Source organism: Microcebus murinus, chromosome 29 (genome assembly GCF_040939455.1).
Source record: "Microcebus murinus isolate Inina chromosome 29, M.murinus_Inina_mat1.0, whole genome shotgun sequence".
NCBI classification, from domain to species: domain Eukaryota; kingdom Metazoa; phylum Chordata; class Mammalia; order Primates; family Cheirogaleidae; genus Microcebus; species Microcebus murinus.
In genome coordinates this window covers 7,105,530-7,121,774 of record NC_134132.1, presented here as the reverse complement: position 1 = coordinate 7,121,774, position 16,245 = coordinate 7,105,530, and positions in this window count along the sequence as shown.

The window sequence follows — 16,245 nt, the reverse complement described above, 5'->3', positions numbered from 1 at the left end:
AATCTCTAACCCTGACCTTCCTCCCTGAGCTCCTAAACTTGTTTCTCTTCTCGTCTTCCTAGAAGTTATCATCTTCAATCCAATTATTCTATCAAAATTCCTTGAAGTCACCTTTGACTTATCTCTGCCCCTTATACCTCCTACATCATTTTCATACATACTTACTAGTCAAGCATCAAGTCTGGTCAGCTCTGTCACAAAAATGTATCCTTTATCTGTCCACTTCCCTTCAATTCTATCGCTACCACCCTTGTCTATGCCACTGATGTCTTTTGCTGATAGCACTGCAGTGACATCTCAACATTCTTCCCGCTTTCCTTCTGGAGTCCCCAAAATCTGTTCTGCATACAGCAATCCAAGTCAACGTTCTACAGTATAAATAAGATAATGTTGGCCGGGCGCGGTGGCTCACACCTGTAATCCTAGCACTCTGGGAGGCCAAGTTGGGAGGATTGATTGACCTCAGGAGTTCGAGACCAGCCTGAGCAAGAGTGAGACCTCGTCTCTACCAAAAATAGAAAGAAGCTAATTGGACAGTTAAAAATATATAGAAAAAATTAGCCGGGCATGGTGGCACATGCCTGTAGTCCCAGCTACTTGGGAGACTGAGGCAGTAGGATCATTTGAGCCCAGGAGTTTGAGGTTGCTGTGAGCTAGGCTGATGCCATGGCACTCTAGTCTGGGCAACAGAGTGAGACTCTATCTTAAATAAATAAATAAATAAGATAATATTGATTCCCTTCTTGAAACTCACCAGTGGCTTCCCTTTGCACTTAGAATCAATTGCTAATATCTTTTTTCTTGCCTAAATGGCCTTTTATTATCTACCCCAGGTGATGTCTCCAACCTTAACATATCCCACCATCCGTACTCCAGCCACACTGGCTGGCCTTTATAATTCTTCAAGTTCACACCAAACTCCTTCCCAACTCAGAGCCTTTGAAACTGCTCTTCTTTCTGCCCTGCATGCTCTTCCACTCAGATCTCCCACAGCAGGCTCCTCTAATCACTCAGATCTCAGCTCAGGCCGGGCACGGTGGCTCACGCCTGTAATCCTAGTACTCTGGGAGGCCGAGGCGGGAGGATCATTTGAGCTCAGGAGTTCAAGACCAACCTGAGCAAGAGCGAGACCCCGTCTCTACTAAAAAAATAGAAAGAAATTAACTGGACAACTAAAAAAAAGAAAAAAATATATATATATATATACACACACACACATATATGTATAAATATGTATGTGTAAATACACATATATATACATATATATGTGTGCATTTATATATATATAAATTAGCCAGGTGTGGTGGCGCATGCCTGTAGTCCCAGCTACTTGGGAGGCTGAGGCAGGAGGATCGCTTAAGCCCAGGAGATTGAGGTTCCTGTGAGCTAGGCTGATGCCACGGCATTCTAGCTGGGGCAAAGGAGTGAGACTCTGTCTCAAAAAAAAAAGATCTCAGCTCAATATGGAGGAGAGATGTCATCCCTAAACCCCATAACACGAACCTTCCCTCCAGTCACTATTATCAAATGACTATGTGTTATCTTTCCCATTGCATTTATTATTATCTGAAAATATCTGATAGTTTTAATTCACTGTCTTCCCTCCCTCCCTCTAGAACACACACAAGCTTTGTGATCTTGAATGCTATCTCGTTCACTCTTACATTCAACTTATTTAAAGCAGTTCCTATCAAATAATAGGTGGTCAGAATTAGCTGTTGAATGAATAAATAAACATTGGGTCTCAGTTGTTATTGCTGAACCAGATATAATATTTTTTTTCTTTTTTTTTTTATTTCAGCATATTATGGGGGTACAGATTTTAAGGTTTCAATAAATGCCCTTTCCCCCCCTCCTCCCACAAGTCTGAGTCTCCAGCATGACCATCCCCCAGATGGTGCACATCTCACTCATTATATATGTATATACCCGCCCCCCTCCCCCCTGCCCAATACCCTATTACTGTAGTACCTATGTGACCACTTAGGTGCTGTTCAGTTAATACCAATTTGCTGGTGAGTATATGTGGTGCTTGTTTTTCCATTCTTGGGAAACTTCACTTAATAGTATGGGTTCCAGCTCTAACCAGGAAAATATAAGATGTGCTATATCACCGTTGTTTCTTAGAGCTGAATAGTACTCCATGGTATACATATACATTTTATTAATCCATTCTTGGATTGATGGGCACTTGGGCTGTTTCCACAGCCTTGCAATTATGAATTGTGCTGCTATAAACATTCGAGTGCAGGTGTCTTTTTTGTAGAGTGTCATTGGATCTTTTGGGTAGATGCCCAGCAATGGGATTGCTGGATCAAATGGTAGATTCACTTGTATCGCTTTAAGGTATCTCCATATTGCTTTCCACAGAGGTTGAACTAATTTGCAGTCCCACCAGCAGTGTAGGAGTATAGAATTTTTTTATTTCCATCTTGATTTCTTCATTTATGAAGTAACCATTTAGTAGGAGGTTGTTTAATTTCCACGTTTTTGTGTAGAAATGTGAGTTTCTGTTAGGGTTGATTTCTACTTTTATTCCACTGTGATCTGAGAAGGTACATGGTATGATTTCTATTTTTTTAAATTTCTTGAGATTTACTTTTTTTTTTTTTTTTTTTTTTTTTTTTTTGAGACAGAGTCTCACTTTGTTGCCCAGGCTAGAGTGAGTGCCGTGGCGTCAGCCTGGCTCACAGCAACCTCAATCTCCGGGGCTCAGCGATCCTACTGCCTCAGCCTCCCGAGTAGCTGGGACTACAGGCATGCGCCACCATGCCCGGCTAATTTTTTGTATTGAGATTCACTTTGTGTCCTAGGATATGGTCAATCTTAGAGAGAACCAGACATAATATTAAATATCATGATTAGATCCTGTTGCTTTTTCTGCCTTGGGATTAATGCTTGAAATCCAGTGCGTGGGTTGTAACATAGCACTAGGCACATCAGGACTTCCAGAAGCGTTCACCATAACAAAAACATGCATTGCTGCAAATGATTTTTTTACATTAAAATAAATAAATGCGCCATTGTTTTACATATATAAAAATATATAATTGCATATTCAAATAATCTACAAAATCATAAAAGTTAATCAATAATCCTTAGGACTTCGTAATCTCTTTTATCTCTATCCCAACTGCTATAAATTCTCCAGGGATACAGCAGTTTGCAGACAGGCTGTAACACCATAAAATACCAGGGTTATCACAGGAAATAATCCCTATGACTGATAATATTTCTGCCAACATGGAGCTGAAACCAAAGCAATTTGAAGCTACCGTTTTGCCTTAGAGTTTTAGCATGTGTCAAATTGACTTGAAAGATTTTGCTGAGAGGCCGAAGCGGGTGGATTGCTCAAGGTCAGGAGTTCGAAACCAGCCTGAGCAAAAGTGAGACCCTGTCTCTACTAATAACAGAAAGAAATTAATTGGCCAAATAAAAATATATAGAAAAAATTAGCCAGGCATAGTGGCACATGCCTGTAGTCCCAGCTACTCGGGAGGCTGAGGCAGGAGGATTGCTTGAGCCCAGGAGTCTGAGGTTGCTGTGAGCTAGGCTGATGCCACAGCACTCTAGCCCGGGCACCAGAGTGAGACTCTGTCTCAAGAAAAAATATATATATATATATTTTGATCTTGCTGTTTCAACCCCAGCATTTGCTATATGCCTCACTACTAATAGCATAACCACTTTAGTATTCCCTGAAGTCAATAGTCAAAAGTATATGGAAGAATTAGCATGACCTTATAATATTCCATATACTAAAAGTATAGAAAAAAAGGGAATTGCCACAATTTTTCATGGGTTGGCTAAAAATAACTACAAATTATCTTTTATTTATTTTACATATACTCTAAAAATAACAATAAACACAAAATAACATTAAAAATGGCCTAATCTGTATATAATAAAAATTTGAACTATATGTCTTACTGTAAAAATTCGGGTAGGAAATTGTAGAATAGAGATAGAAGTTTATTATTTAAATTGATACCAATTGTGAAAGTTCTCAATGTTGTGAATGTACTCAATGTTGCTACATTTTACTCTTCTGTGTAACACAAAGTAAATAGTATAAATCATCTAAATATTTTTAATTATAGGGAAATGATTTCAGCCGAGACCTAAAATAATTAAATTGACTGGTCCTTTTTTGCAACTTCATTTTTAATAAAATCATAAAATTTTTTATGTGTTTCGTATGTAAAATTTAGAATTGGGTTTTCCATCTATAGCTGGGACTACAGGCATGTGTCACCATGTCTGGGTAATTTTATATATATATATATTTTTTTTTAGTTGTCCAGCTAATTTCTTTTTATTTTTTTAGTAGAGACGGGGGTCTTGCTCTTGCTCAGGCTGGTCTCGAACTCATGAGCTCAGACGATCCTCCCACTTTGGCCTCCCAGAGTGTTAGGATTACAGGCATGAGCCGCCAGGCCTGGCCATCTCTTTCTTTCTCTCCCTTTCTTCTCATAAGCAGAGGCAGTGATTTATTCTAAATGTGGATATTATTACTTCTTAGTAATTTTTCAGTACACCTGAATTACTATCATATACGTCATTGCTAAGTTTAGAGGCAAATCTCCAATAGCTACATTTTAAAATTTTACATTTTCATTTTAATAATTCACTTTCAACACTAGAATTCACTCACAGTCCCAATGTGTTCCTATTTGACTTGGGAAGTGTTCTTTAGGTATTTGCAGGCCAAGGCATAGATTTAACTATCACATGTTAAAATTCATAATGACCCTTTAAGGGGCATTGTGATATTTAATACATACAAAAAAAAAACAACCCTATGTGATATAAAGTATTATCTCCCCTGAACAGGTCAGAAAAATGGAGTGCAGAGAGATAAGTTGGCTTACTACAAGAGCTTACTAGCAGTAAATGGAAAGCCAGAATCCAAACCTAGATTATAGAATTCTAACTCTAGTGTTTTCTGCACTTCATTACAGCTCCTCTGTTTTCTATATTATTAGTGCATGTGGATGTGATAATTAATGAGGTCACATCATTCCAAACCTGTTACCATAACAAACAAAACAACTCAAAGAACATGTCTGATTGCTAATTGACCTAAATTTCATTCTTGATATAAAATATTATTAAGCTTTCCTTCAATATGGGGCAAAGGCCATTTTTCGTAGCCTAGTTGAGTTTATTTACATTTATTTTGACACGCCCCTAGTGTCCATTGGATTGAATTTTTTTTTTTTTTTTTTTGAGACAGAGTCTGGCTTTGTTGCCCAGGCTAGAGTGAGTGCCATGGCATCAGTCTAGCTCATAGCACCCTCAAACTCCTGGACTCAAGCAATCCTCCTGCCTCAGCCTCCTGAGTAGCTGGGACTACAGGCATGCACCACCATGCCCGGCTCATTTTTTCTATATATATATTAGTTGGCCAATTAATTTCTTTCTATTTATAGTAGAGACGGGGTCTTGCTCTTGCTGAGGCTGGTTTCGAACTCCTGACCTCGAGCAATCCGCCCGCCTGGGCCTCCCAGAGTGCTAGGATTACAGGCGTGAGCCACTGCGCCTGGCCTGGATTGAATTTTTGTGCTTACAAGTGCATGATCAAAATATAAATGATCAAATTATAAATATCAGAGCAATGAAACCTGTTGGCCTATAAGAAAGAAGTTTGACTGCCTTCTAATGTTCATCAAAAATGTAGTAGCAAGAAAAGGCTTACTTTTTGTTAATACTGAAATTTCTCTCAGTAATTGAATGTTATTTCTGTAGTCTGTCAGCATTGATTTTGAGCTGTGAGTTACAACTGAAATCTTTGTAACAAATAAACAGAGGAGACACTGTCTAAATTGAGAGAATAGAGAGATAGAAAGAAAAAAATTAGATGAAAAAGTAGATACATTAGATCAAACAGAAGAAGGTATATTTTTATCCCATATTTTTTGCATAACTATAACTTTGTGATCTTTTTGTTTTCTTTGTTTTCTTCTCAGTATTCAATCCCATTTTCAATACAAATTATGGTATTATTTTGCAGAAACACTTTGTGTCCCTTGGCAGATTTATTCAGCTAATTAATGTTAAAAAAAAAAAAAAAGGAATTACTGAAAGCAATATTGCGAGAAATAATTCCCAAACTGAAATTTATACACTTGAAAGCTGATTCCTATAAAAATGATTTGGCTCTATAAAAAAAGAAGCAATCCATCAGCTCTATAGACCCAGACATGGGCATAATAGGATTTCTTTTTTTATAGGAAATTACTGCTATGATTGATTCTTGTTAACTCTAGAGGGAAAAAAAAAAATCCAGTAGCAAGGGCTAATCGGAGACTGAAACAGAATGTTCTATTGTCTGGAATGATTATCTCTGTGTAGTAGTTGAAAGACAAATTAAATGTGTTAGAATGAAGTGAAATATTCATGTCCCCTCCTACTTGAGCAGGCTACCTCACTTTAACTGAATTACTACTACGTGCCTTTGCTTCCTTAATTCCCCTTGCATCCTGAGAATTAAATATACATCCCATATTTCATTTCCATTCAGACCCACAGTGGAGGACTGTCTGCTGGTGAGAATTAATGTAGCCTGTCATGGTACCCGCCCTGCCCACCTGTCATACTCCTTTCCCATGTCGCTTTTTCCCTGAGACTGGTTCCCACCACCACCATGCCTCCTTCCAGAAGATTCTTACCAACCCTGGCAACAGGGTGGAGACAACATGAGACAACAATATTCCCATCTAGCAGCTTGTTTCACTAGTTATATTTACTCGTGTTCCTATGGGTGTGTGATAGCTAAGTAGCAAGTTTTATCCTTCAGTTGAAAATGTAGAAACCCAAACCATCCCTGAAACTATGCCTTCTGCGTTTTTTCCTTCTGATTTCCCAAGTTTACTGAATATGCAGATAGGATTTTGAACGTCACAGACACTTTTCCTCAATTTTCAACAGGAAGTGTTTGTCCCATAATGCAATGGTGAAGCAAAATCAACACCTTTGAAGATATATTTAAATGGCAAATAATGACCCAGTGGTTAGAAAAAAACATAGTTTTTTCTATAGTTAGAAAAAATCATATATTTAGTTGCCAGAGAGCAGTTAAGCATGAGCTCCGGAGCCAGCCTACCTGAGCCCCAATGACTGGCTGTAAGACATTGAACTAATTACTTAAACTACCTATGTCTATTACCTCATTCTGCAAAATGGAGACATGAATGGTTTCCACTGGCCCACTGCTTCCTACAATGAGAATGAAATATGAAAAGCCTATAAACCATGATCTTTCATGGAGTTAGACCTTCACAACTGTTGCTTGTTACAACTAATAAGAACATTGTAAAAGAAAACATTTTCAACATATTATTCTTTAGTTTACAGACACTGTGAAGGCACAATATGGCTTCGTAAATAACAATTTTCAAAAAAAAAAAAAACAAAAACCTTTTCTTATGGCTTCATGTGTACTTCAGATGAGTTCTTAAATCAGTTTTAATGATTTGTTTTCCCCTAGGCTCTCAGATGTTACTCTTCAGGACTGGCTTTGCTGTCATATAGCTATCATGAAAGAAGGAAGCTCAAGTTAAAGGCCAAAAAAAAACATTCTAGAATCATTAGTGTTGATAGTAGTATAAGCTAATAAGTGAGGCCACCATGTTAACTAATGATGCTATTACCCTTTTGTTCCTCAGTTAGTATTACGCCCATGGGATAAGCATGTTGTTTGCAAAAATAAGATACAAAGGCAGCTAAGACAACTTTTTTTAAAATTCCTCCTTCTAGATCCTTCTTTCTTGCCAATACTTTTATCTTTATCATCTTAGAAAATAGACCAATAGCCTATTTCTGCCCACCTCATCACCTTGAAAACCCATATTTCCTAGGACATTTTACAACTGTTAGAACATTTGTCAATATACTAGTTGTTTTTCATGTTTTCCCTCATTTTTAATGCTTCTATAATTTCTCGTTCTTGTTTTCACTTAATAGTAGAATCAGAAAGCATTCCACTACATAAAATAATTTTTTTGTTTGTCCTAACCTTTGTTGAGATAATAATCTATAAAATAGAAGTAATGACAGACATTTTTCATGTGCTTATGCTGAATTGATCTTGGTGTTTTTTCTTTATGTTTAAACTTAATGTATTTAGTGAAATCAAGTCCTTCCTATGAAATAAAATGTTTGTGGTACAATGTAATGATTAGAACCCATTTTTTTAAATGCCTACTATTGAGATTCAGTCTTCATGAAATAAGTAGCTAGTGATATCATTGTTCTTTTTTTATCCCAGTTAAATCAACATTTTCTCATCTTTCCTCCTGAATATAACCCTGATTAGACTTCTGAAAGATATTTCCTTACAAAAATAAATGAATTCATTTTCCCCTCAATCATAAGCGAAATCTTCCTGGGAATCTTGCACTTTTTCCCCTCCATCTGCTCCCATTCTTTATTCAACATTTCAGAGAGAATTGGCTTTGATATTGTAATGTCTGTGCCATCCCTGATGGCTGGTTTAAAAAAAAAAAAAAAAAGTATAGAACTTCCAATCAGAGCCTTCTGGAAAACAGAATTCAAAGTTGCACAATTGCTGGCTGATGTGAGGATTAGTTGGTACTGATTCCTGTGTACCTATATGGGTTCATTTTTATGTTTTAACTATAGAAATAAGATAACTGAAGCTGAAAGTGATCATTTAAGACAAATCCTTTCTTCCAGCCCAGCAGGCCACAGGGTGTTGGTGCCAATGCTAATCTTAGTGGTCCCTGTGGTAGCTAGCGCTGCCTGGAATCATGTTTTATATTTTCACTTAAATGTGTATATTTCATACAGTCTTCTCACTTTCTTTCTCCCACAATGGTTCACAAATTTTGCATAACTTCCTTTGAGACCAGAAACAATATTTCTCCCAAGAAAGGACTACCTTATAGAAATATGTACCATGAGTATGAATTTTTTTTTTAATCAACAGTTCTCTAACCTCTGTGCTCTTTTTGGTGCCTAAGAATTTATACCCAGCTAATAACAAAATAACTCTACTTGGTGGAATTCAATACATATGTATTCCCTCATTCACTGCGACTAGACTTATTTTAATGTTTTATTTAAAAGAACAAAGTGTGTGATGACACAAATTAAAAACTTAGAGAAGTAGATTTTCTATAATGTATGGTAAAAAAACAAAAACAAAAAAGATTAAACTTCATTCCACTGTCTTTCTTTCTGTCAAAATTTTTCATAGTAGGAGAGTTTTTAATTCTTGCATCTTAGTATTAATGAGAAAGTTAGAATTGTTGATTTTTAACAACTTTAAAATCTAAATGTAGCATGTACATCCATAAATGTAATTTTTATGTTATTTGACTTTAATTTTATTTTTTGTTTTTGTTTTTGTCTTTATCTGTGAACAGCATTCAAATTTGAAAAGTACTCCCAAAGAAACTTGCTCTGTGATGGCTTCATACTTTCTCCTTAATTTTTTGGTGCCAACAGGATTTTGTTATTCAAAATATGTGTATGTTGTAATATTTAATATGAAATGTAAATCAATATATATGTTGATTTCATGTATTTTCATTTTAATGTGAAAATATACAGGAATATTGAAAGTATTTCTATTATAGGATGGTCCCATGTTCTCAAACATTTCTTACCATAACTGTAGTTAACACACTTGTTAACAAAATTCTAGTAAACTTAAGCTAATGTGATAGTTTCTCTATGCTATGACTTTCTTCATGTTCTGGAAAAGAAAGACAAACTAAAGATCACTCTAATTTTACATACTATTATCAAACATATAGCAATGGTATTATTAAATTTTAAAAATTGGGGTATTATAATAAAGTTGTTCTGAATCCTTTTAGTTTCATAAGCAAAATGCACCATGATTTTCTAATTTCATTTATATTTAAGTAGAGTGTTACCATGCATTTATATAGAGATTATTATATCTTGTTTTTTTTCATCCATTCATGTTTACATTTTGTCTCATTGCATTTCTATTAAGCTAAATAGATTAAATTCTTTCTGAAATGAGGGATGGCATAAATAAATTAATTTAAATGCCTATTGAAATAATCACTTCTCACATGGAAAAATAAAATTAGGAAATTTAGAGCAATGTTGCCATGAAGTTATATACTCTAGAATAATGTATCTTATAAAAAGTACATCACTTTTTTGGTAGGAATTTGTGTCTGTATTTTATGAGTTGGAATATTTTCCTTCAGCAAGCTCTTAAGTTGTTCAGATCTGGCTACCCGGTGACAGCCTTCACCCGAACTAAACCCAGGGCTAGGACAAGGAAGCCCGGCCCAACACTAATTGTGTGTGAAGTTCAGTTCTAGGCGTCCTCAGTTGGATCGTAAGTTACAGCTACTATATTTCTGAATCTTGACACAGTAGGCAGGCAGGCAACCTGCTCTGCAGAACAGATGCTTACCCGGCCCGCCCCCCTGCCACCCCCGGGAAGACAGTACAGTCTCCACCAAATGACCTCTTGCTCTGAGTCATGGCTCCCAACAACCAAGAGATCCCCCAAGAACAAGCAACAGTCACGCCCTTTTGAGCTAACAATAGCATTTGGCCATCAAATTTAAGGCATATGTGGAGCAAAAGTTAAAGAGAGAAAATATTAAAAGTCATTGAAACTTCTGAGCACACGTCTCCCATGGAGAGATTTTGCAATGTACTCTTCTATAAATAAATAGTTGTGACTGAGGACCAGTATCTTTCTAAAACAAAAAGACATAAACCTTGTTTCAGAGAGAACTAGTCTTAGAAAGGATATAATTTTTCCAGTTGAGTGATTTGGTAAAAAAAAAAAAAAAAAAAAAAAAGAAAGGATATAATTTATTTTGTATTAATACACCATCTGAAGATTGTTGAAATCTTCCTTGACAAAGCCAATTTGGAAAACAATAAGCATTTGAAGAAATATCCTTTTATTTTTTTCCTAACTGGTAGTCATGATGGTGTTTCTATGCAAAATAAATAAATAAACAAAAAGAATTAAAAAATAGAATCCAAAATAAATTGATCAAGGTGTATGATCTAGCAAGTCTTTTACTGTTGAGACAAACAATTTCGAATCGTTCTTTGGGAAATTTCAGTAACCTTTTAAGTTACTAATCATATTTATTTGTCAAGTCTTACTCTGAAAATATAAATCAGTCAGCTGGGTCCCAGAAAAAGGGCTGAGTTCTTTTTCTCTTTTCTTTATATCATCAACATATTGACAATAGATGTTTGCTTACTGCAATTAAGAAAAGGGAGGTCCTCGTTTCCAGCAAAAATGTTTATATCGGATTTATTTTCTACAAATAACAGTGTTAAAGGACTTTGAACCAACTGTCAGCAATCACCTTAAACCAGTGTGGCGTAGCTTACTGACACCTGAGACTTTCATTGCTTATAAAATCACGATCTTCAGATGCAGGGCCTATTGCCTCGCTTGTCTGTAAACGCCATCACTAAAAACAATAAGCTAGATTCTCCACTCAAAGAGTCCTTTTTATTCTTTTCAGCCTCACGGAATGAAAATCTGACCCACCATATAAAATACTCACTGGTACATCTTTTAAAATGTACATTGTGTTGTATAGAGTTTGCACTTTGAGGTTTTTGTGTTTTTTCCCTTTATCATGTCGAATAGAGATCTCTGGGCAGAGTAACTTAGCCCTTCCAACACCACCATTTTCCAGGATTCCTGCCAAGTGAGTACTTAGGAGGATGGCCCTCCGGCTAGGACGAGTGTGTTATCTATCTGGGGAGAGACTCAATCCAAGCGGCTCCCAGGAGGACAGGCCCTGTTATCTGATAGCTCTTTTCCATTTCTGACTATAGAGATATCTACTGTTTCCAAGGGGTTAATATTTCAAGTTATACCAAAAAATACACTTCTTTAGCTGCTTCCTTGAAGTTAGCATGTCATATTTTTTTTTCATTAGCTTTAGTTTCTCATTCTCAGAAATGTTGACTCTATAATTGATTTCTCTAATTAAAAAAGAAAATGCAGTTTTTCAACCCTCCGTTGAATCCAATTAGGAACCTCTGCTCCATCTGCTTTGTACAAAAGAGCGGTTTCCTTCTTCACTTTGGAATCTATCATCTTTTTAGGTGTTTTGACCTTGGGAATCCTGTTTTGTCATAGAGTTTATAGATAACATTTTAAAATAATGTATAACCTTTCTACATTTTGTCAATTTAACTTTCCCCTGGTTTATCTTCTTTTTTAAAGGGCATTTTACACAACTATTATTAATACTTTTATTATATTTTACGATGCCAATCACACATTGCATGAACATCGTAGTGACATGATTTAGACCAAGGTTTGCAAACGTCACTGCAATAACTTCAAGAATTTTTTTTTTTTTTTTTTTTTGAGACAAGAGTCTCACTCTGTTGCCCAGGTTAGAGTGCCGCAGCATCAGCCTAACTTACAGCAACCTCAAACTCCTAGGCTCAAGTGATCCTCCTGTCTCAGCCTCCTGAGTAGCTGGGACTATAGGCATGCGTCACCATACCCAGCTAATTTTTTCTATATTTTTAGTTGGCCAATTAATTTCTTTCTATTTTTAGTAGAGTACAGTGATATCATCATAGCTCACAGCAACCTCAAACTCCTGGGCTCAAGCGATCCTCCTGTCTCAGCCTCCTGAGTAGCTGGGACTACAGGCATGCGCCACCACGCCCGGCTAATTTTTTTCTATATATATCTTTAGTTGCCCAGCTAATTTCTTTCTATTTTTAGTAGAGACGGGGTCTCCTTCTTGCTCAGGCTGGTCTCGAATTTGAGTTCAAACAATCTGCCCTCCTTGGCCTCCCAGAGTGCTAGAATTACAGGCATGAGCCACTGTGCCTGGCCTAAAAGTCTTAGATGATATTTTCTTCGAATAGATGAAATGTTCTGGCCAGCCGCGGTGGCTCACTCCTGAAATCCTAGCACTCTGGGAGGCCGAGGCGGGCAGATTGCTCAAGGTCAGGAGTTCGAAACCAGCCTGAGCGAGACCCGTCTCTACTAAAAATAGAAAGAAATTAATTGACCAACTAAAAATATATATACAAAAAATTAGCCGGGCATGGTGGCGCATGCCTGTAGTCCCAGCTACTCGGGAGGCTAAGGCAGGAGGATTGCTTGAGCCCAGGAGATTGAGGCTGCTGTGAGCGAGGCTGACGCCAGAGCACTCACTCTAGCCTGGGCAACAAAGTGAGACTCTGTCTAAAAAGAAAAAAAAAAAGAAATATTCTCCATCTACAATGGAAATTTAGGTTGGCCACTTTCATCCGTTATCTTAGCTAGACCTTCTGGATAACTTGTTTCGGCTTCAATATAAGCACTTGCTGCTTTAACCTTGCACTTTCATGTTTTGGAGATGGCTTCTTTCCTTAAACCTCATGCATGCACTTCTGCTAGCTGCCGACTTTCTTCTGCAGCTTCGTCATCTCTCTTGGCCTTCATAGAACTGAAGAGAGCTAGGGCCTTGCTCTGGATTAGGCTTTGACTTGAGCTAATATTGTGGCTGGTTTGATCTTCCATCCAGACCACTCAAACTTTCACTACATCCACAGTCAGGCTGTTTCCCTCTCTTATCATTCATGTGTCCAGTGGATAGCACTTTTAATTTCCTTCAAGAACTTTTCCTTTGCATTCGCAACTTAGCTAATCGTTTGCTGCGAGAGACCTAGCTTTTGACTTATATATCAGCTTTTCTCATGCCTTCCTCACTAATCCTAATCATTTCTAGCTTTTGATTGAAAGCGAGAAATGTATGACTCTTCCTTTCACTGGAATACTTAGAGGCCCTTCTAGGGTTATTATCTGGCCTAATTTCAATATTGTTGGGTCTCAAGAGATAGGGCTGCCCAAAGAGAGAGAGATGGGGAAAAGCCGGTCAGTGGAGCAGTCAAAACACACACATTTATTAAGTTTACTGTTATATGGGTATGGTTCATGGTGCCCCAAAACAACGATTACTTCAAAGATGACTGATTAGAGATCACTATAACAGATGTAATAATAATGAAAATGTTTGAAATGTTGTGCAAATAAGCCGGGCGCGGTGGCTCATGCCTGTAATCCTAGCACTTTGGGAGGCCGAGGCAGGTGGATTGCTCAAGGTCAGGAGTTCGAAACCAGCCTGAGCAAGAGTGAGACCCCATCTCTACTATAAATAGAAAGAAATTAATTAGCCAACTAATATATAGAGAAAAAACTAGCCAGGCATGGTGGTGCATGCCTGTAGTCCCAGCTACTTGGGAGGCTGAGGCAGGAGGATCACTTGAGCCCAGGAGTTTGAGGTTGCTGTGAGCTAGGCTGATGCCATGGCACTCACTCTAGCCTGGGCAACAAAGCAAGACTCTGTCTCAAAAAAAAAAGTATTGTGCGAATTACTGAAATGTGACACAAAGACAAGATGTGAGTACAGGCTATTGGAAAAATGACACCGATAGACTTGCTCAACACAAGGTTGCACAAACCCTCAATTTGTAAAAAGTGCAATAACTGTGAAATGCAATCAATTGAAGTGCAATTAAAGGAGTTAGCCTATATTTTGGAATGGAAAGCCATAGAATCTTCATACCGTCATGCACAATGCTTGCTTCATTTTTCATTTGTGCAAAAGGTAAGTTTCTGCAGCACATTGCAAAACACAAGGGGTGAAGGAGTTGTATCTGTCTGTATGCAGACAGCACATAGAGAAAATGCATTCCACCTGACACTACAGTTGTCACAGTGGCTTCTTCATCAGTGCAGCTCCCTCTGACCCCATTGCCTATCCGGAGGGCAGTCCCTGAAGACCGAGACAGGAAACTGAGGAGTAAAGGAAGTTATTGTCACTCAACCACAAAAACTCCATTGCTTTTCCTCATTCCTCACTATTTAGACAGCTCTCATTTCCCAAACTGGAAGGAGAAACTGGAGAAACTGCATGTGAGTGTGTGTGCAACAGAGACATGAGAGGCTTCTTTTAATCCCTGCAATCTCATAGTGTATGTGAAGAGACAAAAATCTGAAATCAGACTCCCATGCAGCAGCTAGAATATGTGAAAAAAAACTAGCTCCAGTGACAAGGTCTTGGAAGTGGAAACTGTAAGAAGTCATACTGGGTCCTTTGTTGGGCAAAGAGAGGTTATACCATGTCTCGGTAACAAGCTGGACAATTGCATGCTGTCATGGAGAGAGAAAATATGAGACATGAACAGGTGGGTGTTATTAACATGTGTTTCCATGATTTGCTTTAAAATATACTGAACCTACTAAGTGTTGGTCACTGTAATCCCAGCACTCTGGGAGGCCGAGGCAGGAGGATTGCTTGAGCTCAGGAGTTCGAGACCAGCCTGAGCAAGAGCGAGACCCCATCTCTACTAAAATTAGAAAGAAATTAATTGGCCAACTAAAAACATATAGAAAAAATTAGCCGGGAATGATGGTGCATGCCTGTTGTCCCAGCTACTCGGGAGGCTGAGGCGGGAGGATTGCTTAAGCCTAGGAGTCTGAGGTTGCTGTGAGCTAGGCTGATGCCACGGCACTCTAGCCAGGGCAACAGAGTGAGACTCTGCCTCAAAAAAAAAAAAAAAAAAGAAAAGAAAAGAAAAGAAAGAAGCTCACTAACAGGAGAGATAAGACATTTCAATAGAGAGCATTAATCTCATAATACTGGTTAGGACTAAGTACCATGGTAAGCTGGAAGACAGAGGGTGAACCAAAGGATGCTTCACTATCCTGGTGAAGACTCTGTAACCATGTCTTAAAAAGTGAATGAGTTTCTAGATAGACGGGAACACAATTTTAATCTAGGAGCAGAGAATATTTAGAGTAACAGAGAAATGAACCTACATGGAACTGTCACGAAACTGAAAATAATTCTACCTAAGCACATAATTGATAAAATTAGACATATAAGAGTTTGCTGTAGAATAATGGAATAAGCCCTTAATAGAACTAGAAGTTTTGGATTTAGCGACTGGCTCCGATTCTTTGTAGTTATGAGACATAAGGCAAGCTGGTTTCTCAGAGTTTCCATTTCCTCTTTGGTAAAGTAGAGACAATAATGCCTACACAAGACACCATATCTTGTATATTAACAAGGGGAAAGAAAAAATATTAACAAGGCTGTAGGGGAAACTACCTACACCCAGGATGAAACCTTTGGAGAACAGCAGGGGAACTATTGAAGAGCTCTCTAAGAGCCAGGAATAATTCATATACATCAAACTTATAAACTTTTGTTTATCAAAGAACACAATCAACTGAGTGAA